A 25,177-nucleotide genomic window follows, 5' to 3' on the forward strand; every position below is an offset into this window, starting at 1 on the left:
TAAATAAATATAGCATGCAATCATCAAATGTATTCATAAGTTCATGACTGGCTGCATAATCAAAGGAAAATTACTTCATTGGGCACACTGCCAAATAATGAACTGGAAAGGGTGAGATTTCTATTTCTCAAATTCGATTGTAGGCAACAGGGATGACATTTCTAACCCCACAAACCTCATGTTCCTTGAACAGTTCATTATGACCTTCATGTTTACCACAGTCCTAGAAATACGAGACAACACAAAGAAAATCCAGGAGGCAAATAACGCTGCCATCATGTAGAAACTGATCATTTAAGCAGGAAGAATTTGCTTGATTTGAAACACTGCCAATATTTTGCAGTTGTAGAATTATTTTCCATTTCACAATGTCTGCACTAGCTCAGCATGGATCCCTGTTTTAACCCACGTCTTATCACCTTAGAACTATGAGAACGCTTTGGGTCTCCTTGGCTGAGGCAATACCTTGACGCAAATGCCCTCCTTATGACTCTCCACTGCCTTTCTCCATGCTCTGTAAATACTCTGGAAGAAAACAGAAACATGGACAGAAGGAAATCATTGAGAAGTTTTCCCAGTATGGGAGATATTTAACTGCCCTACTCTTAAAAATCTCCAAGGGAGAAGACTTCATAGCCACCTTGAATAGCTGTCTGTTTTGGCACATCAGCTCTTCCAGATATCAAAATCCTGTTGCTGCACATTAACCAAACTATTCCCCACACTATCCCTAGCAGGGATAGGATGAGCCAGAACCATACTCCTCCCCACCAGGTTTTTCAAAAGAGAAAAGTTGGACCAAGTCTTCTATCCTCTACATAACAAATTGAAATCCTCCAGTTTTTCTATTGGCCTTACATTCTCCTCTTACCATTCTTTTACCTTAAATTTATATATCATGTTCCCAATGAGTTTCTACAATATTGCAAATAGATATGCATACAACCTAACAAATGCACAAACATCCAGAATTATTTATTTCTTTTTGTAATAGTATTACATTGTTGACTCATTTTTGGACCCAAATTAACATTTCCTTTCCATTCTACATGACATTATTGCCTACTTACATGGTCACTTCTTTATATTTGTACGTGATATTTTTCCATCCGCACATCATAATTTGTATTTTTGCATTCAATTTCATGTGGTTTACTTAAGATATTTCACCAATTTATCCAGTCTTCACTTTTATACTCATTAATGGAAACGCTGAAAAGAATGGCATATGTTGATTTAAGAGTAATGCCTCCTTTTTTTTTTTCCACAGAAACTACAACAGATACTAAGAGCACCATAGCATTACTTGATAGAGCAAATTCTCAGCTAGAGCACTACTCCACAGTATAGACATCACTATTAGCTATGCATTTGTGTCAGTGATGAACAAGAGCCTGCATGCTGTGCTTGTAAGAATCTGCACCAGGGAAGGTGACCCGCTGTCACTGTTACAACTGCTGAACTGCACCACCCACCACCTCACATTGCACTCACATCCACGATCTCCATCAACACTCAGCAACTATTGAATGTTACTCGTTGCAATTTTTTTCACATGGGGGAATTCAACGTCACACTTCTGCTTGATATGCACTTCTATGTCAGATCCTACTCTGTCAGGCTGCCCTGCTGCTGCCATCTGTCATGTAGCAACAGCATGTAATGGAATATTGGTGGGAAGGTTCAGCCTTTACTGCCATATCACCACCATCAGCTTCTGAAGCCATCGGCTGACATCATAAAAAAGAAGGTATTACTTTTGGAGCGGTCCTTGTGCATTTAAAATGCCTCCCTAGGTCCCAGTTTGTAACACATTCCAATTGACCTCTACATCAGTCACACAGCCTTGTTGCCTACACACATTCCACTGGCCCTTGGTAAAAAGTTCTAGATGCTACAGTAGGTGCATTCAGTACGGACACATAGGCAGTGTGCTAGGCAACACAGTGCATAGTATTTTGATGTGCAGAGAGCAGGCAAAGACTTGAACACGATTAGGTGATGTTATGATCCCCAAAGTAGGACATTCTTGAAGGGGAACAGAAAGCAGTCATTTCTTTAATGACTACAGCTACCCAGGCCCTCCCTTTTTCCTCTTAATTCCTTTTTCAAACCTCTCCACATTGTATTAGGACTACTCAGTATGTTCTTGGAGATGATAACTGATTTCTAACAGTGACTGCCTCAGCTCATTCCTCAGTTGTCACACATTTATTGTGTGCTTAAATTAGCAACCTATTCTTAAATCTCTTTCTTATTATTTATTTTGTGCTCTTGATTATTGGCCATCAAAAGAGGGTTAAGGATTTTAATTATTTGCACGGTGCCAGATGAGATCAAATGTACTTAAATGAACATTAAATAAATAATAAAATTTGACTCTTGGGCCAAAACAACGGTGATAAACAAAAAAATATCTTGTTATTATCTCCTAATGAGAACTACTGATTATTTTTTACATTTCATTTGACAGTCTTCATCTCAATTAATTCTACACGGCAAAGTTAAATTATTCAGCTTGATAAAGATCATCCTGACTCTAAAGCATACTTATTAAAAGAAATTAAAGCCTGGTGCTAATCAGGCAAATGAGCATGTGTTACTAACAACATACAAAGCCCAAAAATGAGATAATGACAGGTAGGGTGACAGATAAAAAGCATTGCAATTTAAAGGTAGTGAAATGCTTTGAGCTTCTTGAAGGGAACAGGCATTGTTGATGAGTCTTCTGAAAGAACATCCTTTGCTTTTTAAATTGCGCTTCTTTCATATCTCAGATATAAAAGCGTCTGCACTGAAAAGTGACTGAAGATGATAAAAGTAGTAGGTTGAGAAGTTGTACCAGAGCCAGGAAAGAGTCACAGAATGAAAAGCAGGGCTTGTTGTTAAATAGCACAGAGGCAGTTTTCCACAAATGATCCAAGAATTCCCACTCTTGGCACATCTATTCAGAAAGTTATTTCAAAGTGAACTGGGAAATCTGGATTCAGTGCTGATTTCCACTGACCTCCAATATATCTCTATCAGGATATGTTTGTTACATCTGGAGTCATGGCAATGCTAATGTATTGATGTGTCTATGGGTAAGCACTACACAGGTAAGTAGATCAGCAAAGCTTGCATTTTGATGGAATGAAAATTCCTGAATTAGCTTCAAATGCTTTGTTTTGCTCAATGACAAGTGAGATTATTTGCTTTTATTTTCATGGAACACGTGGTTCTCCGGTTGAGAGAATTATCTATAATTTTTTCCTGGCAACCCTTATTGTTTTGGGACACAGCCTGACATAGTAACCTTGCTCTGTTAAGAGAGATTTCCTCTTGAAATGTAAGTCTGAGTAGTCAGGAAGGTTTTTGTATTAGCAACCTCATGGACTGGAGGGATCAGTTTTGCCTGATGTGGGCAGGAGGATGTGCAGTCCTGTGCAGCCCCTCAGTGACTGTGGGCTTCACACTCCAGTAAGAGCAGCCTGCAGACTGCCCATGAAGAGCAGATTCATGCTGCAGGGTTTGATGAGATTACAAAAGAATTATTTCACAGCTCAGGAAATCTTGTCTGGCATGGGTGCCCTGGAGCTTGGCCCACTGGCCAAGGTGGTTATGTGATCCACAGGCAGTCATTGGCAGCATGCTCTCCCCCAGCCCTTTTGGAAAACACATTTTTCAGAGTGCTATAGGTATGTTCAAGGACTCCCACGGTTTAAGTTAATTTTTCACATAGCTTATCCAAGACAAGACATAAGCACAGGGAAGTGCCATGTGGCCCAACATACTGTGGATTAAACACCTGAATATAATTACAACTTTTGCACACCACTTACTCACGGGTTCTCTGGGGAGAGGAAGAAGAGCTAGTTTATGCTTCAGAGAATTCCAAGTCCTGAGCTTCTCCAAATATACAGGAGGAAATTCACCCAAATATTTTGCTTGTCAAAGTACGCTCTCGTCTGCTGTTTCTTATTTTGCATGGGTTGTCCATGGATGTTATCAAACCCAGACCTCACCTTCCAGAAACAAACACAAATTATATGTAAGTGAAAAGGTAGTCAGGGAAATGTAACAGTTGTTTCCATCACATTATTGACCAGAACCTTCAGGTTCTATTATTGGTCTTTTGATGTATGCACTGAACTACAGCATAACAAAGTACATCACTGTTAATTGATAATAAGCTCTTTCTACTCTGTCAAGATGAGAACCTGAAAGAAATGACATACGAAAAGACAAAAGATGGATACAGACTATTTTCATTATTTGAACTTGCATTCCTGTGCTCAGCAGTCTCTTTTGCACAATAACAATAATCAGAGTCTGCATTTTTGGGTCTGCAGTTGACAATCAGAGAAAAGGTGCAAATAGAGGACTGTGTAACTATTTACTTAGAAAGGAGTAAAATCATGCCATGTCATTCTGTGATCGCATTTTCAATCGTAGAAGCCACTTGGGTGCAAAATGATAAATGTAATTTTGTTTATTCTTCCCTTTATAAGTCATGCAAAATAAAAGGAATACATTCCAACATGGATATAACTTTCAATAACTTGTTCCAGGTTACCCTCATCTGTTTACTACTAACACTGAATTGCCATGTGACACTTTTCCGCCTGAAATCATATAGATAGGAATTAAAAAACTGAGAGCATTAAAGATATCCGTGTTGGCATAGTACCTGGATTTGATTCAAATTCAAATATTCACATTACAATTTTTTGCAAAAAGAAAAAAAACCTTCTCATCTCATAGAATATCAGAAATTGAATTTTTATATGCAGTTCTTAGAAAGCTCATCTAGCATCTCCATGCATGTGCATTTCGTCACATTGTGGTGGGCCTTTCAGGAGTTCACATCCATCTCATTTATAATGCAATGATAAGCATGACTCACAATGCGATTCCTGAATAAAATTAAGTGTATTTTGAGCCTCGTGACTAGAATTTATTGTTGTTAACATGTTTTAAGAGCCCACTAAATCTTAAATTTGAGAAATACTTTTGCCTGATATTTAATTGTAAATACATCTGATTTTTGGGGTTGGTTAAATACAACCACAAGACCTTGTGTTATACCTAATTTTTTTTCCCCCAATTTCTGACTGTACTACAATTGGCAGATATGATCGTAACATTCAAGATAGAATGATGGCATAGAGATGCAACGCATCATCCTGTTGCTTAGCGTAGCATATAATTTACAGAGCTGTACGTTTTTGTAGCTAGCACTGATCTGGTCTGTCCTGCTAAGTTATTCAATAAACACAGTGCTTCACACTAGCAGCATTTGTTGGGAATGTGTTATCTGGGTATGTATTATTTGGGTAGATTTTCTTTCCCTCAGGAGTGCTGTACAGTAGCTAAATTTAGGTACTCACAATGAAGTTCAATCATGAAGTGCAGGTATAACACAAACCTGCATTAAAGCCAGGCAGTGTTGGGTGCTCAGGAATGCAGGATACTTTATATAAACTCTCACAGACAAGAATCATATTACTTAATGAGCAGCATGCCAAAATAAATTTGCAATAAGGACATTGCTGAGTTAAAAGAAGAAACCTTACTCAAAATGCAAGCCCAGCTTTTTCTTGAAGTTTGAAAATCCAGCTGACCAGTAATTCTTCTGCACATGCCAATCCCTCCTTTCCTGTGTGACTAGCAATGATGAACTATTTTTCAGCTTTCCAGGTACACAAGGTAGGTTTTACTTATTTGTTTGCCTGATGACAACAGTAAGTTGCTAAGATGAAGCTTTGCAGACTTGACATGGCAGAAAAACCCCAAACCCTTGTCCTTCTCAACGCTCTTTTTTTCCTCTAACAGTTCTACTGTTGGATAAGAGACTGCAGTTTAAACAACCTGCCAGAGGGATTTCTGTTGAACAGTAGAGTTAACTGTTATTTCACATAAGGTCTCCAGAAGCAGTTTCTTTTGTATTTGTTTTTTTCAATGCCATATCTTCAATATTCTTTTTACATTACATTCTTACCCATAAGGGATGTGATCATGTATCCTTTACTATTTCTATGGGCACAGCAAGTTGTTACTGAGACATGCTCTCCAACCCAATGCCTACTATCTGATATAGAACATTATACATAAGCCTTTTGTATCAATAGAAAATTAGACTTCCGCTTTTCACTCTGGGGAATAAAAAGAGGATGAAATTGCAATTCATAATTCACTGATATGTTAAAATAAAGCCTTCTCCAACAACTGCTGCCATCCTTTCACAACACTTCATACTTTACCCTATCCCTACTTCTCTTGACTTAATTTCCTCCTGGGAGTCTTTCAGAAATAGGAATCGGTGTCAAGGCATTGCAAGCCCACATTCCTTTCTCTTAGGGGCAGAGAAACAAAGATGTTCTGAAGTTATGGCTAAACATGTAAAGACACAAATAACTCATGCGTATCTGACACTGGTGGGTAAGCTCTGGCAGCACAGTTTAGATGATCCGTTATGCCAAGAAAGCCTCTTTTACACTCTTTCTGGGCCACTGTAAACCCAAGGTACAGGAGAGCAGCAAATCCTAGAGTACATTTCATATGCAAACGTAAGAATAGGAAAAGCTGAAACTGGAGGCAAAAAAATCAGACAGAAATGTAAGTGCCAAACCTTGGCAAATGCAGCTCAAAGAAGTGCGTGTCTGGCTCCATGCACCTGAACTGAAACATTCTTGGCTTGAGAGGTGACTTGTCCTGGAAAAAAGGATGTGGAATCATTTCAGTGTCAGAGAAAGATCCTATCTGTAAAGCCCTGTTATCTTGTGAAGAAAAAATGTGATATCAAAGACAGATCATATGAAAGATGGGCAGCAGCCCACAAACTGTTCAGTGGTATACAATCTTCCAAGGTTTTGCCAAGTTAAAGGGAAGACATGCCAACAAAAACAGTTTTTCCTCCCAGCATGAGACCAATTACACATCCATTGTGTTCAAGGCCAACGGCTTCTGCTTTCCCCTGAGCTCTGAGCTGGCAAGGTGTGGGGGGCACTGCCTCTCACAGTCACTTCCTTCAAATGCTCCAAACTTCTGGCCAAAACAGCCTTGTGCCAGGCAATTCGAGATCTGCCTCTGTGCCTCTGAGCTTTGGCATTGCATCAGACAGTTTGTTTGGTACAACACACTTGTTCCACTGAGTAACTCCATTAAGCTGAGAAACTAGTTTCTAAGCAGTTTTCCTCCTCTTGTACTATGGTTAGATGGAGCGTGTATCCCCAGCTTAAATAAATCTTGTTTATGCTTTTTCTATGCAAGGGTAAGCATAAAGGGTATTGTCCCTTAAGAAGCTATACTGAACAATGAAATGTTTAGTGCACACATAGGAAAAAAGTATTATTTAAGATTATCATGGAACAGCATATAACCATATTAGAAACAGCATTGTATATTAGTTTTCATTTACTAAGTTCTTATCTAATATACCTGCCAGGATATCTCAGCCATCCAGGCATGCAAGCTGAAGAATCTGCTTGAAAAAATATTGGATATGGACATTTACAACATGCATTACATTATACTTCTTTCTAGTTAAGAATATGCAACGACTGATATACATCAATGAAGCTTTCTCGATTTCAGTGCAGTGGTGCCAATTCACATTATTCAAGGATTTAGCTGTACTTTTCCTGCTAAAAACAGAATTTCAAGCTGTCCAAATAAACATACTTCTGACACATATGTAAATAAACAAAAAGGAATGAGACAGACTTGTTTTGATGTGACTGTTCACTGAGACACCCTTCTTTCCCACAACTGCACATTCATGCAGCACTGACAAAGCCCCACGCCTCATCCTTCTCAGTAGTTTCTCTGCCTCAGAGTAGTTGAACATAACAATCTCCTCACACTTGCACAGCATTCCTGTCTCTCTTCAGTTCCTTGCCCCACCTCAGATATTTCCCTCTGATGTCTCTGGCCACACATGAATTCAAGCTTAGAAAATAGGGTCTTGCCACCTGCAATAGTTAGAAGGAACTTTTTCAGAAAGAGGAAAAAAAAAATACCACTTAGCAGCAAAAATCTTGTGTGTGATTTCATAGAAGCAGACAAATATGTACTTTACCAGTTCTTGGAGTCCTTCCTTCTTACCCAGAGTGGCATGCATGTGTGTGCATGTGCATCCTTGTTCCACGTAGTGCAGGAGGCCTTCTTCTTGTCCCACGCCATCCTGGGATCCTGATACAAAAACTGGTAATTATTTGTTTGTGCTCTGCAAAGTTTTTCTAACTGCAGGCCTTTGTTACTCAATGTGACTGTGAGAAGGACTGGACTGCCTGGAGATGAGAGGCTCCTCCTCTGCCATGCTGAAACACAGAGCATGCATGCATTTGACATGGCTTTATACAAACAAAAACAAATTTATAAAAACAAAGCACAAATTTGAGGTAAAGAACTTTAATTAAGAGCATCACATCACATATTCGAGATAAATTTACTGATTACTTCCTTTCTTTAGAGAAGCACATAAGATAATTCACTTGCAGAGGCAAGTGTTTTGTTCTTGTTTAACTGTAATTAGATGGTTTAACTTGTTTCTTGTTTAAGTGTAATTAGATGGTTATTCTTGAGTTTAAAAAAAATTAGCCATATTAGTATAGTCTGTATCTGCCAACCATAGATTTTTGCTTTAGAACATAAATAGTGTACTGTAAATACATTAGCATACAAACTAAATTACTTTTAGAAAGGACTGACCCCTCAGGTGTTATATTGCCATATTTGTATGTAGATAATACACACAATTTGAATTCTGCTGCTTTTATCTTTTTTGCTTTTTTATTAAGTGGCAAACAAAACCTTTTTGATATTTGTTGTTTCCTTTTATCTTCTGAGGGCAAAAAATATCCAAATACTTTTGTATGAACCCAGCTTGCTAACCATTCTGATACTTTAAGCACTAGATTAGCTACAACCATGAGGGGCAATAGGTTGCTGTCATTAGTGGGTATTTCACCACTGATATCAATGAATTTTTAATCAGGCAATGAATCCTGTTTCCACATTAATTTTGACTCCAAATTAATAAGCAGTCCATTAATGCTTTATGGAAAGTAGCAAAAATCAAACCTGTGTTTCTAATAGTTACCCTGAATATAAACAACAGGACATGTAAGAAACATAACAGAGCCACTTTTAATTTTCTGATGCAATTCTGTATTAGAAAAAAAAAAGATTATTATTCAGCCATAGTGATTCCACTAGCCTAAATCAACTAGAAATAAGATTAGAGTCAAAGCCAGATGTTGCTGGAGAAAACGGAGATGACTTAAGAAGAAAACTTAAGACTTAATTTTCCCTCGATAAAGTTGCCAGATGAGAGTCTCTTCATTCCCAAAACATAAACTGACATGTTAGCTAACAGTTATGAGAATATGATGAATTAACTTATTATCCCTACACTTTCTCTTAAAAACAGATTTTATCTATAATATTCCCTAGAAATTGTATTATATGCTTACTGAGAGCTTGCTTTCCCTGTGCACTCTTGGAACATGTGCAAAGAGTAAAATATCACAGAAAGTAATAATCATAAATTGATCACTCTGAAAGTAAAAGCTCCTATTTATTTCCGTGGAAACTACAGCAGATACAGCACTATTTGATAGAGCAAATACTCAGCTTCAAAACACCACTCCTCAGTACAGTCTCCACCATTAGTTATGCATTTTTGCTAGCAATGAATAAGATCCTGCATCCTTTGCCTCTGTACCAGTGTAAGAATCTGACAGTGGAGGTGGCTCACTACTGTCACCACTACTGAAATGCACCACCCAGATCACTGTGCTCACATCCGCTGCTTGGTTTCCATCAGTGCTCAGCGAGTGTTGATGAATGTTAGTGGGTGCAATTTTTTTCACATGGAGAAATTCAACATCACACTTTTGCTCCATATGCACTTCCATGTCAGACACCATTCCATCAGTCTGCCTCTCTGCTGCCATCTGTCACAAAGCAATAACTTGTAATTGAGTATTGTTGGGAAGGTTTGGTCTCTACTGCCACACCACCAACATCCACCTCTCATACTGTGGGCAAACATCATAAAATAGGAGGCATTACTTTCAGAGCAGCCCTCACACTTCTTTCAAATGAGTTGGACTATTTCACTTCCCGCAGTTGTTTGATAGCTGAATTTTTAGTTGCTATTGAAGGTAAGAAAAAAAATCACAAATTCTAGTATCAAAGTTTTATACATATATATACATTAATATATAGAGACACATAAATACACACACACACACTTTTAAAATAAATTGCCTTAACAAACTCTATCTCAAGAACTGCATGTACACGTGTGCAGTCCCTGACACCAAGTCAACGCAAAGCATGCAAGCCATTGTTTAGTTCCTGAATCAGCTATAAGACAAAGATGATTTTTTTTTTAATCCTGGAGGTGATTTCAACGGCATTTATGCAAAACCAGTAAGCCTACACTTATGTGATCAGCAAAATCAGGCCTTTGCTTGGTTAAAAGTAAAATCCCTGCCTAATTCCTGTTCTCATTCTGAAGACAAGATTTATAAAACATGCTGACAGTTGATCAGTGGTGTTTTTGAGATTATGTGGCATTTAACATGGCATGTATTTTCTAAGCCAGCTTCAAATCACTGAATATGAAAGAGAAAATAATGGCTGGCTTATGCAGCAAAGAAAGACATTTTTCAATTTGAAAAATGAACGTTTGCCTCACAACTAGTGTAGAATAAATGGAGTTTTTGAGGCATAGAAGGCACATATTGCATAGATCAGTTTTATTCAGAGATTGTATTTTCTGTGATGTTTTCAGCAAATTGCCTCATCTTTCCACTACGTACATATTAATCATATACACGCTTTCTTAATTATGGTAGGGAGTGGCATTATAAATCTCTCCTTTTCCCAAGATCTACAACCTCATAAAATCAGTATAATGCACATCATCTCTCTCGCGTAGCTTCTGGCACGTCATTTTATTCTCCTTCCGGCACAATCGACTACTCTGTGGGATATTTGTAGTAACAGTCATCAGACTCTCTAGTGAAAGATGCCTGGAAAAATTATGGTAGTTTAACTACTAGATGCTATTTCATAACAATAAATCGTAAGGTTTTCCAAATATATACGATTTTCTTAACATTACTAAATTTGACTATGCCATTTAAAAAATTGTATACTGAGCTAGTGATACTGAAAATAAGACTATTCACAGAAAGTAAGTACAGTTATTTAACTTTAGGAAAACTCTGTCGTCATAGACATCAAGAAAGAGAAAATTCTTTGCTTCCCATCAGAACAGTTTCCACCATTTTTCAGAAGAGGGAAGACAGAGCAACTTTGGACCTTCATGATTGTCCAGTTAACTGGAAGTGCTTTATGGAAATACTCCTTCCTGGTGAACCAGACACAGGCATAGAAGTTAACAGACCCAAATAAGGGAGAGCATAGAGCAGGGCTTTGAAGGGATGCCTTGTCACCGTTCCAAAGACAGGCTACAGGAAGTGACATCAGGCAAAACACTTGCATTTGGACAACAAGAAAAATAACAGTCCACACTGGGGATAACAGACCAGCACCAAGGGTCAACAACAGGATGGGCTGACAGACCTCACGCTTTGAGGAAGAGGTCCAGGCTCCTACCACTAATACTTCCAGGATTATGCAGTTATGAGACCCTAAACCAAAAGGCCTCCTTGTGTGTACATGGGTCTTAAAAGAGCCTCTACAAGACAACATTTTAAATGCGATATTTCCTCTCAAATACCTTGGACACCATTCTTTCATCTACTGTCCCAGTGCCACTGTTACTCTCAGAGGTATATAATATAGTGTATTTTAACGGAGCAGTGATTCAAACTGCAACATTAAAGACATGAAACAAAGCCTTGCTGGTAAGCAGATGCTAACAAAAGCCACAAAGATCCATCTGGAGTTTTCAGGGACTTACTGGCTCCTTTGACCATAATTTTTTGTTTTTCATTAATCACAAATTTCTTACCTTTACAGATATCAAATATCAAAGATGAAAGACTTCAGTCTATTGGTGACTCCTTACTTCATACTGCTGGTTTTGCAATTTTGCAATTATATTCTTGCTTCTGAACTTCATCCACATTAGCACACTGATTTGTTCACCTCCTCTGTAAAGCCATCCAGTGAAACCTACAGACTTTGAAGGTTAAATTCCATTCCCCATTTCCTGCAACTCCAATTCTAGAATAAAAATAGAAAGTAATAAATATTGCGTAATAAACCTAAGCTGTAAATCCATAGCACATAAACTTGCAATGCTAGGTGGTATACAAGCAAGCCTGTCTATTAAGTCATATTTTACATGGATAAACGCCTATTTATCATGAACAAAATTCAGAAGTCTAGAAGTTAACTTGCTTTCCTGTGTTTTTGTTTTGGTTTGTTTTTTTTTCTGGTTAACAAGTACTTTATTGATGTTTTCTTTATCATGGTAATTCCATATGAGTTACGTATAAGTTTTTGAAAGCTACTATTAGTTCAGCTTAAGTTTCTACCTGAACAGCTATTGCTTTTATAGAGTTTTTCCTGTTATGAAAATTATAGGGAAAAAAAAACACATTTACATAATGTGGTAGTAGGCAAAACAAGATAAATCCTGGAAGACGGATGTGTAATATAAATTTGATTGCAGTTTCCCAGAGATGTTACCACATCAGAATTAGCCCAGACTGTGCAGAGTAATTGTACCTTACACCAAGGTATAAAGGAACAAAAGCTGCCTCTTTTGTACAGTAGTTGATTTCTATAAGATCAATTATAATGAAAGTTCTCACAGAGACAGTAAGGCATGAAAATACGCACAGCTCCAAAGTGCCTAACACTTGGGTCCAAGCCATGCTTTGGAAATACGCTTCTAGTAAAAATTCATTGTTTTGTTTTAACAGTTCAGCTTTGATTTCTAAAGCACGTAAATGCATTTCTGAGCTGAAACCTTAAGTCCAACATGTGTCTTTATAGGCACTGACATACTTCTAAAGAAAGGTCCTCTCTACCTCAGAGAAAGAGTGCAAAAATTCTGTTGAGAACTTCCGTTCAACATGGATGGTGCCCACAGAACTCTGCTGAGAAATGACAAGTTATTTAAATTCCCTACAACGTATTAATGGACACATGCAAGAATTTACACATTTGCAATGACACAAAAAGTCCTATTATTCTAGAATACTCCATTTTCATGTCCTACTTTTACTGTAGCTGAATTTATATTTGTATATATGTTATCTGGCATATTTATTTTATCACACAAATCACCCTGCTAAGTACTGATGCTGTAGAAATTGAAATAATATGAAACTCATTCTTCCAAACTTCTCCATGATAAATACGAAACTCGATAAAATGATTCCTCTGCCTGACTTGGAATTTTATGCTCCCTCTAAGCATGACATATTCCACACCAATGAAGTCAATCAAATGTCATTGCTATTTTTCTTTTATTACCCAGGGCTGGTAGAGCAGCTTCAGTAAAAACAATTCATACCAACTGTTGCCAGTTAATGGAAATTCAAAGTCTTCAGACAGTGTTTTTTATTCCTAGTGCTTGAATTCTCAGGGAAACAGTGAAGTATAATTGATACCATATGCTTTTTATTGTTTTCTGCATGAAAGAATCATGATATTGAGTGGATCAGTGAATTATGCTGTGGCATTGTGCCACATCATCAAACAGCAAGGTCACAAGCAATGAAGGTACAGTAATTACAATGGGACTAGCATATGTCATATCTTTGAATTGGAGGTTTATTTCAGTTTGTCTGAGTAAAACCAGACTAGGAAAAAAAAAAACAAAAAAAAAACCAAAAAAAACCAAAAAAAACCAAACCACCCATAGTTCCAAATAGTACATTACATTAGAGCTAGGTCAGTTGCTTTCGCCACTTCAGAAACATTAATAACTAGGGCATATAAGAACAACTGCACCTACCATTATTTCAGGAATATTGCTGACATAGAGAAATAGTCTTTTCCTCCATACTTGCTCCTGCTATTATGTTACTAATTGTTTTGAACTTCTCTAATTGTTTTTGAATTTCTCTGCTTTATACTTCTGCTTCACAAAATCACATCTAAAGGAATATTTTTAGAAAATCTGAATTTTTTTTAGCTTTGGAAAAACATTTTTTATTTTGCTTGCAAGTCTGGATCAGATTCAGTAATGGAAGCTTTAATCATTCTTTGACTCATCCTCCGATGCACCTCAACTTCTCCTGTATAATTTCAAGCTGAAAACTTGCTGGAAGCAAAACATCTTTGTGACATATGTCTCGCACTATGGAGAAACTAGGTTCATATCATAGAATTAGAATTCCAGAACCAAGTGAGAGCCAAAACACTCTTGTGTGTTCACCACACATTACTCTTTTATTCCCAAGATCAAAATCCTTTCTAATAGCATATAAATTAAAAGTGTGTCTTAAAAAATACAAGGTCAGTTTTGTCAGATCCAAATATTACTTCATTCTTCTATAGTAAAACTGCAGCACAGAGTTTTTTTCAGCAGCTAAAACTCAAAAATTTTGTTCTGCCTATAACTCTATACATAGATGGCTAATTAAGACTTTTAATTACTTTATTTTAATGGAATTGTTTTATAGCATGCTGCTCATGAAAGCCCAGCAGAATACAATACAAAAAATGCAGACCACAGAATTTGAAATTAAATTAAAAACAACCCAACAGAATCTTAACCATTTCATTACATGACATTTCTTAATGTTTGCCACTATTTATAGAGTCGTTGAAGTGCTTCTAGTTTGGCCAGTGCTTTACATATATGAGATAAATGTTTTTTTTTCTTGGAAATCTTGCTTCTCCTGTTTCTCATGACAGACAAGGAGCAGCATTACACAGGAAGAATTCAGGCTTCGGGAATATGTCTGGAGTTATAGCTGAACTGCTTACATAAATATTGCAAATGCATTTCTAATCATCATACCAATTTTTCTTTTTAATTTGATTTATAAATCTGCTTCTTTTTCTACCAGAATTACTAACAGAGGCTAAAGAATTAAAACTTTCATTTAACAGTTCACAGTGCAAATATTACCAACTACAGTGCAATTGACATTTTTGTATCCAATAGTAGAACTATCTGAAGAGAAACAGGAAACAAGGCAGATTTTCTATTTCCATACTTCTCAGGCAGGAAATTTAATTTTTTGCCTTCTGGAAGGGTTTCAGTCATAAAGATTTTTAAAAGGACACAATGGTGGTATGACCTAATTTGATGGTTTTAAAGAGAGGAAACACTAAATGGTAGGGGCTATATTATAATCCAACATCTTGGCCTTTGTTAGAGATAGAACAACTAACGCCCTGCGGTTTCAATGACTTTTTGGATGATCTTAGGATCTTTGCCAATGTGGCTCTTCCAGGTCACAGATAAATTTCTTTAAAAGGTAACCTAACATTCTGCACAGGTACAGTGGAGGGAGACCCTAATTGTCCTTTCTTCACATAACATAATAAATGGCAGTCTTGCTATTTTAATGTTCTCTCTACTTTTTCTCTCTGCTAACACTCCCTTCTTAATAAATCAGTCAGCAATATTTAAAGATTAATTTGTATCAAATTATTACCAAACTTTTAATGGCAGGATTCTCCATAAAACTTCAGCCCTTTATCTGCTGTTTAGATCAGAATTAGAAAGTGTGAGCGATGAGACAAAAAATAATTCTAGCTCCTGTTCATCCTACATTTTTAGATTACATGAACTGACCTTGAAAATTGAGCAATGTTTTGATCAATGACCAGCTGCATCCGCCTCAGGATAACATCAATTATTTGCCCAGGCCTGGCAGTACACACTGAAGTGGTGTGAATTATTTTTGCTCCATCTTGAACCAACTCTGGCACATCCTGAGTTGTCTGTTTGAAATGTTCTTCACACACGGGCACAGGATATTTGCACAGCTGTGAATTTGGCATCCCTTCTTCCCTACCTAAAGACATATCCTACTGTTTGACCTCTGGAGGGAAAGGCAGGAGGACAGGACATAAGGTTAATTTCTAAAAATATTTAAGAGTGGTGCTGGGATTTGCTGACAGAAAGGAGATAGCTACAGAAAAGAACAAGGAACCCAGCATCTTCCATAACAGATGGGAACTTACCCTAGAAGTGTTGCATTTTCCATTTACAGGATGCTCAGTGAAAGAATATTTAATTTCTTCTTGAAGATACAGAAAAATATCTGAGAATTCTTTTTCTGATGAGAGAATCTGTGAGATTTATCCATTTGCCATCTCCACTGAGCAGTATTTGCTGCAAAACAAGATAGAAAAATACAAACCCTTATAGAGGGATTTACATGTATGAGGTGCAAATCAAATGTTTATGTACTAAATATGCATATGCACAAATATCTACCTTAATATGTTTATACACTCAGAGGATATTGCATATTTGTCTATATATTTTCTGGAATTGGTTATGAATGCAGGATTACTCTGGCAACCTCTCTCCACCCCCAATATTTACACATTCCTGGGTATTTGCCTAAGAGGATTTGGATGTTTTCAAAGGCAGGGAATGCCTAGGTCTTTCTCAGCATATGGAAATAAGATGCATTTTTGCTGGAAATTGCTACATGGGAAAGGAAAGGACTGAGGAGGAATCTGAAGAATTAAACCTATGTAAGTTCAACTCCCTGTTGCAAATTCAGTGGGAGTTCTGATTTGTGTGTCCAATAATTTGCATGTATGTTAAACACATACTAACTTCAACCTTTAAAAAATTTATCGCAAATGTGCTTCTGTTTAAATGCTGTTAGATAAACAATAGCCAAAAAGTCACGACACCAACAAGTAATTAGAGATGATTACTATAGCCATGAAATGCTTTTGCCAGGAGCAAATGCATAAATATTCTTGGTGTTGTACCCTAGCATATCTTATGCAAAATGCCTGCCTTTAATATTTATTTAGACATGTGCAATGAGAGATGAAGCTATGGATTCTGTCAAATCCCCCTGAGGGGAATCAGATAGAGCCAACACATCAGGGTTTTCTTTTGATGCTGTATTCTGTAATACTCTTTGTATGCATTGCCCAGCTCTACACATATAAGATTAGAAGCAAAACAGATCAACTCCGCAGCAGATGCTACGCATAGGTAGCAATGCGTTCCTTACTGCAATATCATTCCACATTTCCTGTGTCCTTGAAAATTTTATTGTGGGGGAGGCATTAGCAGCAAAGATACGCAATGATGATGAAGCATCATTTTCAGAGTGCTTTCCACTTCTTCAGCTGTATTTTGGGGATTTACTCTAAGTGCCTATGCTAAATGTACTTTCAAGCCATAGGGATACTCTTTATTCCTGTACATCAGCATATACCCCCCTCACACATATCCTGCAGAGTATATTCCCACCTGCAACACAGAACCCATCTGGAATTGTTTCCACTGGCACCTGTTTCATTTTTAGATGTTTATATTCAACAAAATCACGCAGACACACAAATAAAAAAGGGAGGAAGCATAAACTTTAAACATAAATTATGCACAAGTTGTTCATTCACCGAGTTGCATGGCTTGTGCATTCAGTTACATGGTTTAATTAACAATATTTTTACTGGATACGTAAGGACTCTGATTTTTATTCATTCCAAAACAAAAGGCTTTTAGTGAAATATTTAAACTATTCTATCAGTCCTGTGAAAAGGGCCACATGTTTTCACTAGTCAGTACCATTAGTTCTATAGTCTCCATAAGCATATAAACGGGTCAAAGAACACAAAAATCTCCTTTTCCCACTGTTGGTCACTACATCACTGTACAGGTCACAAGTGCCTCATCCCAAAGATGCTCTATGTCCCTAATACATGACAAGTCATGAGTAGCTTAGACCTAGGATATGGATTATTTAAGTATTTAAGCATTAGTAGGGATTCTCACAGTGGATTGGTATAAATTATGAGTGAACTTTTTGTCCTTTTTTAAGAGGAGTGTGTTTCCTTGCTGGGCACTGCTTTACTTAGTTCACTTTAATGCAATTAATTCTCGGGAAGAAACAGCTCTGGTGAACATGGAGGAACTATTCCCAGAGACCGCAGCCACTGATAATGGACAAAGCTGTCACCAGAACAAGGAAGATTTAAATCACAGTCAGGACCCTGGGGACTCCCAGAGCAACACAAGCAGCAGATCATTGATAAAATAGGATCCTCCAATTCTAGCTTAGCCACATTACAGTGAAAATAATCTTGATAGCTCTTGTGTTAAACAGTTTATTAAACCTCAGGAAGGACCTGCAGCTGAGGCTGGTTTGAACAAATGTGGATTTGGAATTCCGTTTTTTTCCTGACAGAAGTAGAACATGATTATTTCCATAAGGCCTAGTGAAAAAGGATTTGGATGTCAGAGCAGGTCATGTCCACTTCTGTAAGCCAAAAACCAGCCTGGGACTTGGGAACAGCATCCTCTGACAGAGACTCCACAACCTTCCCCAGGAATTTGCTTATGCAGAAAATGTAGATTTGTATATCAAAAGTAATTCAAAAGCTCATAGCCTTGAAACTAGGCTGGATTAGAATACACTAGAATACCAATGGGAAAGATCAAATTTAATTTTGGCATCCAGAATCAAACTCTGCAGCAATAACAATTTTTTTGGCTCTCATTTAGCTTGGTCAGTAGCACTGACTCTGCAATTGCATTTTTCACTACTAAGAAATAGCAACTATCCCTCCTTCTTTTATTCATATTTGTCACAGCACATTCTAGTCAAGTGCAGAAACTTTTTTTCTGAGAAATGTGACAGAGCAAATCTGAAATTCAATGATCACTTCTTCCTCCTACTTCCTTAAAGGAAGTAGAAAAAAAATAAAATCCTGAAAGAGCGACATCTGTAAGCCCTACACTCTTCCCCTCTTCATTTTTGTATCAAGAAATCTACTCACATAGATTAATAAATATACCATTATTAACAAAACAATATGAAAGAAACAGCTGAAATGCACGTTGTTATAAATGTGGAAAGGGCAGAGAACAAAGGGAGAAGTTAGAAATCCAGTATCACATTAAAGAGAAACTCACTAATTACAGGCCCATTTTCCTTTCTTTTTTTGGGTTTAGAGTTTTGGGTCATATTTATAAACCCATAATACAAAATAATGCTGATACTAGTAGGAGAGATACTTCAATACTGGCCATGCACAAGACAATTCAAAAACTCATCTAACTACAAAAATCTCAAAATAGATAAAATAGGAATCAAATCAAATCTGGGATTTCCAGCAAATAGCTTTCCTAGCTATGCATTACAAAAAGCAGCAAAAACTCATGGCTGTAATACTGCACTAACAGAATCCTGTAAATGTAGAGAAAGGTCAACCAGGTTTCAAAAAACAGGAGTCAAAATCAATGTTTGAGGAATAACATATTTAACACCTGAAGCCTAATTATATGAAGATTCTTCAACCATTCAAACAAAGTTTGCCAGAAAAGTATGTGATAGCATTGAATAGCCCTTACAAGATCTTGTAATCGAATGACATCATCCAAAAGGCTTGCAATGCCATACAGAAAGACAGGTAGACAAAAATCTTGCCCCTTCCAGTAAAAACCTTGAGTACTTCATGGATGTTTATGTCCTTTCCTTTCAACCTATCCTTGCAGAAACACACTGCGTGTGCTTAATACATCCATATTACTTTTTATGCTATAGAAAAAATATTGCAAGCATGCCCTTCAGGCAATCAGAATAGCTACAATCAATATCACAGCTAATATGAACTGACTGAGAAGAAACTGGAGGCACATTTTCAGATGTCTTCTATACTTTACCCTTTCCTACTCACTTAGATGGACTCCCCAGCAACAACCTTTATTCATGTACTGTACAAATTACAATAATGTTTTTCAACCATGTATTGCAATGTCTAAGGGTGAATAAATTGTAGTGAGATGGAAAGGATAACAACTAGGACAAGGACAAGGGAATGTTGAACTGAAGAATACCTACAGACAAATAACAAGCCAAAGACTAGCTGTCATCTGCTTGCAAGCACCTGAGTTCTCAGCATTTATTTTACACTCAACTTCTATACTACAAAATTATGAATGATGAGACTTTCAAAATGCATGATTGCAATTATTCAGTCTCAATTTCTACTACACTCAAAAGCGCCTTTCTACTGTCCTTAATTGGAACATCCATCAGTCAACAAAGCATTTTTGAAAATCCCCAACCTGGAGACAGGAGGGAAGCACAGGCCACTATAGAGTCATTAAGAATTATTGAAAACATGCAAACTGTTTTGTCCCCAGCTCTTTAACGTGATATGTGAAGACGTCCCCAGGAGGCTAATCAAAGATTGAAGACTCCAGCTGTACAAAGGCATCCTCAAGAGCACAATACAGCTACACTTCGGCAACTGCACCCTACCAGAGTGTGTGTAGTGTGTGTCTCACCAGCATTAGTGTGCATGTTTGAATCTGTTAAAATAAATTCAGTTGTTTATTTTTTCTTTTTCTGAATGGATGCAATTTGAAAGCAAGGGAGCAAAAAGCACTGGTGAAGCACTGAGAGACCAGAAAAGTCAAAAAGAGATGAAGTAGGAAAATAAACAGAGGGAAAACAAGCATCAAAGATCATGGAAGTAGTACTGAAATGTAGAGTCCCAGGATAGTCAGACATAGATCCTGAGGCAGGTCAGCCTACCTCTTTTGCAGCCATCCATCCTCACAATTGTCTTTCACATTTGCATTCACTTTCCATCTCACCTCACAAAGTGGAACAGCATCTGAGTGTGGCACAGTGGTAACAGGTGGCGATAATCCCACAGATTTCCTTGAAGATACTATGGGAAATGAAGTTTTCACTGCCTACCCTACGTTCCTAATGACAGAACGTGAACAAGGGGACAGCTGAGATGCAAGTATATGCTTCTGATTAGAGGGGAAATATTGCGCACTCTGCATGAAGGTTCCAGAATGAAAAATATCCTATGTCAATGTCTGCATCCTGCCCAACATCTCAGTGATACTGGTTCCTTAGCCAACTCATTTCAGTGGGCTTCCCAAGCAGAGGATGTATTTATGGACATCACAGAAAACTTGTCATGTGTAGCCCAGAGCCAAAAAAGCTCCACTTAGTTAGTTATTCAGTGATAGACAGTTCTTACAAAGTCCAAAGGACAGTCTTTTTAGGTGCTCTTCATAATTTAAAACCATGCTCCTGAGTATCAAAAATCACAGACAAAATCTGTCATATCAAAATAGAATTTATAGCTAGACAGAAAATATTCCTCTTCAGGTTAACACAATTTTGAGACATATCCTAAACGCTATCTTGCTTCACTAATAGCCAGTACTTAAAAAGAAAACAGAAATAGAATGGTAATGATGATTTTTCTCCTATGCAATATGACTAATAGCTAGTAAGTCCTGGTAGTTGATATTCCCATTTTTTTCTGTCCTCTTCTCATTGATCTTTAACTCACTAAACATGGGTGATTTTCTAACAGACACAATATCAATCTTTTAATCATTTGTGCAATATTAAATACAGTGCAATGCCTTAAAAAGGAATGTGATCTCTAGACTTTGTCTTCATTTACTATTATTGTAATGCTGTTCCAATAAAAAAGTATTGACAAAAAGTAAGATTTGAGTTCCACTGTGCCTGAAAGAATTACAAAATTATTTGTGACAGAAGCTATCATTAGCTTAGCTTCTAAAAGCATTTTAGTTGTTTGGCTATAATTTCATGAAGATCTTAGCATATGTGACCAGTACCATTTTTCTTTCTCATTCCACATTGTTTACAAAAAAATTGTTTCATAAAAACACATTATTTTTTTTAACAGATAATTAATACATGGGCTTCACCAAATGATATTACCAGATCCATAAATGTAATGTATTTGATCATGAAGGTAAATAAACAAACAAGCAAAATACCCCCAACAGTTTGCAACTGTCCCACTGATATTAATCCTTATTAAGTCCAAACCTCATGCTAAGCGGCATAAGGTCAGAGTGGCTGCAACACAATATGCAATTTCTATATGATGCTGAAGACCAAAAAATTGACATTACCTTGTTTTTAAGGCTTTTTTTCCAGACCATAGATGTGGATACAGGATGCATGCCACTTGGCTTCATTTCACTGTTCCAGTTTACTTTGCTTCTTGCTTCACATACAAAGTATATTCAGTTTTTCAAGGTTTTCACAAGTGACTTCATGACCTTGCACCACTAATTCAAAAGATTAGTGACATTTGCTTGATATTTCTTTGAACTTACTTCTACTAAGGAATGGACCGTTGAACAAAAGTTCACCCTCCTGAAAAAATAACCGAAAATAAGTGTTGGTATCTGTTAAAAACATTTGCATCAGCAGGCAATCTTCTGTTACAATAGTGAATTACTTTTGATAACAAAAAAAGATTTGATAAAACCTTTAGGCTCTGTGGAAATACATTCACCCCTATTGTCTTATTCAGTTTCAGTGGCTCAGCTACTTCACCTTCAATTACTGCAGCCCAAATTTGATAGAACGCATAATAAAGTAGCAACAGTAAATTGTCCAGAACTGAGTATACATGATTCCAAAGCATTCCCAACTGAACTTGAGTATATAACACATCCAGTAGCTGACAGTTGTCAAACAATATTTTGCACTGAAAATACCTTTGTTTTCTTTTGAACTTTTGAAAAAATAATCTCTTAATTAGGAGAAAAAAATAAACCATGCAACCATTTTTTATTTTCCAATTTCTAAGCTGTCCCAGTATGGCAAACATTTAGGGTTTTCTTTTCTTATTCAGATTAAATGGAGAAACACAAGAATGAACAAAGTACTAGACAAAAAAAACAAAACAAAACAAAACAAAAAACAAACAAACAAAAAAAAACATATAAAGGAAGTGAGTGCAGTGCAAAAATAACGCAAGTTTTTTAATTGAAAATTGTCTCTATCCTGTCTGGGTGTTAAGACACTGTTGGTCTATAGTGACACAAGTCATGGTTCATAAACAGGCTCAGGGCTCATTCTTTGCTATTCTGGGCCTCAGAGCCTTGAATTATAAATCCAGCTTTTCCAAGGAGAAAGACAGCCACTCAGAATAGGACCCACAAAAATCATCTTTTGAGGATGCTGATGAATCTGCCTCCCTCCCACTCCAGAGAGGCACATTCCAGGTTGTAGCAAACTCCTCCACTGTAGGCCAGTGCTATGCAAAAAAGGAAATCCAGAGGAAAAAGCACCATCTAATTTTCCTAAATTCAGTGTGTGAGCTCCATTCACTGAATCAATGCATCAAAGGAACAGAGGTGAACTCCCTGTACCTGTTCTAAGTGAAAGTGGCAGCCACTGCTGTGATTAACATAGAACTTTTTTTCTGTTAGTTACATTGCAGGGAAATGAGCATGCAAGAGACGAAGGAAGTTACAAGCCAAACACAGGCATCCGACAGGTTGGAAGCAAGAGACAAATGATCAGTCCCATCATGCGTAATGGTGCCTTCTGCAAGGAAAGAGTTGCAAAACTGTACTTATTTCTGGAATGGTATTACTAACAACTATCATCCTTCCAGGCTTAGGAAGCAATTGAACAGGACTTCAGTACGTCACTAGAGCATCACAGTAAATCTAATATAATTTCTGTTTATATTTAAATGAACAACCAGCCATGTATGTGCAATTAAAAATATCCATGTTTGCTGCCTTTACTAATATGCAGGTTATACATTCTGCAAACAGGTAATCAAATAATCTCCAAGATACAAATAATTTTTGCCACACACATATTCAACTATGACTTGTTCAGGTTCATATAAGCACACTTGAGCAAGAAATAATGTTAAAACTTGCTCCTTCAAAACCTAAGTATGAACAAGGTTGAACAAGTATGACTGAGGTAGTGGTGTAAGCTCTGGTGAGTCTTTTTACAAAATAATAATAAAATAATAATAATAAAAGACATTAATTTTATAGCAAGAAGAAATATTTTTTTATTGCTAACAAAATGTTCATTCCCTATTATTCCACAAAAATTTCACCTCGGATTGCACTGGAAATATCAATGAATTCAGAAATAGCTACTTGTGTTAGGATCTTTCTTTTCAAGTTGAAGTTGATATGTCAGCTCATAAGTGCAGAAGGGAAAAAAAAGACATTTATTTCTTGGCATACTTGAAAAATATTTAACTCAGAGATCTTCTCTGCTACATTGCAACAAAAGAAATGGCAGACGAGTCTTTGGCCTGAGTGAGGTCAGACCTTCACAAATATGTTTGTCACATGTGGTTTCTCACAAGAAGGGATAAAGACCACTTTTATTCTTACATCTGCACAGTACACAATAGGGAAGGTCCTCTGCACTTTACTGAAAAACAGAGGACAAACAAGAAAGTAAAAGGCAAATTGTTTCATCTCAACAAACTTCTAAATAAAATATTTTCCCTTTCATCTCTTTAAAGAAGCATGCATCTTTCATCTACTGCATTTCACAAAATGTTATATAGAGAATTAAAGGTAGCAGTGCATGCATCAGCTAAAATTAAGTGTCATGTCAGTTCAAGAATTTGGCACAAAATAATACTATATATACTGTTATCCTATAAATATAAGTCAGCTTGGAAATTGGCCAGCACTGCACCATTTAATATACAGTTTGCATATCATCACATAGTTTAAATATCAATATTTATTTTTTTTTCACATGGGGAAAATAAAATTAAGGAAAAAATAATTACGAAAACATAGCCCAATTTTAAGTTATCCTCAAATCCAAAGAATCACCCCCAGGCAACCATAAATTATGTGTGTCCTCATTCAATTGAAAAGCCACTGCTACAAGAAGGGATGGAGGAGGTGGGAGAGTTCTGCTGATCACATAAACCACAATAACCTAATGCTTGCTTAGTATTACAGAGTTTATTTGAGCAAATAACGTAGGCTGAGAATGTTGCTTCAGCTCCATGGTATATGGCAATTAAAACCATGTGATGTGCTTTCTCATCATCTACTCTTAAGTCCTGATGGCAGAAAATATCAAATGCCAAAGTAATGCCTGAGAAAATGCAGGTCCCACGTGCCCCACACTTCTCCACTGAAGGCCGACCAAGCTAAAGAACATCTTCTTTATACTAAGGCTGATCTTCACCAGATGGCTATTAATTTGAATAATAACAAAGGAAACTATGATGAGGATGTGCCTCACAA

General features: G+C 37.0%; 1 long non-coding RNA gene across 1 annotated transcript; it reads right to left on the reverse strand.

Moving 5' to 3' along the window:
• Positions 1-453: 453 nt before the first annotated feature.
• Positions 454-3,991, reverse strand: LOC122157198. Its single transcript, XR_006167791.1, has 3 exons — positions 3,822-3,991; positions 1,071-1,212; positions 454-525 (listed from the first exon to the last, which is right to left on the reverse strand). It is a non-coding gene; the product is annotated as an uncharacterized LOC122157198 (long non-coding RNA).
• Positions 3,992-25,177: the final 21,186 nt, after the last annotated feature.

The sequence above is a fragment of the Centrocercus urophasianus genome, unplaced genomic scaffold, assembly GCF_019232065.1.
Source record: "Centrocercus urophasianus isolate 14NV4802_14NV808 unplaced genomic scaffold, USGS_Curo_1.0 seq_13, whole genome shotgun sequence".
NCBI lineage: Eukaryota > Metazoa > Chordata > Aves > Galliformes > Phasianidae > Centrocercus > Centrocercus urophasianus.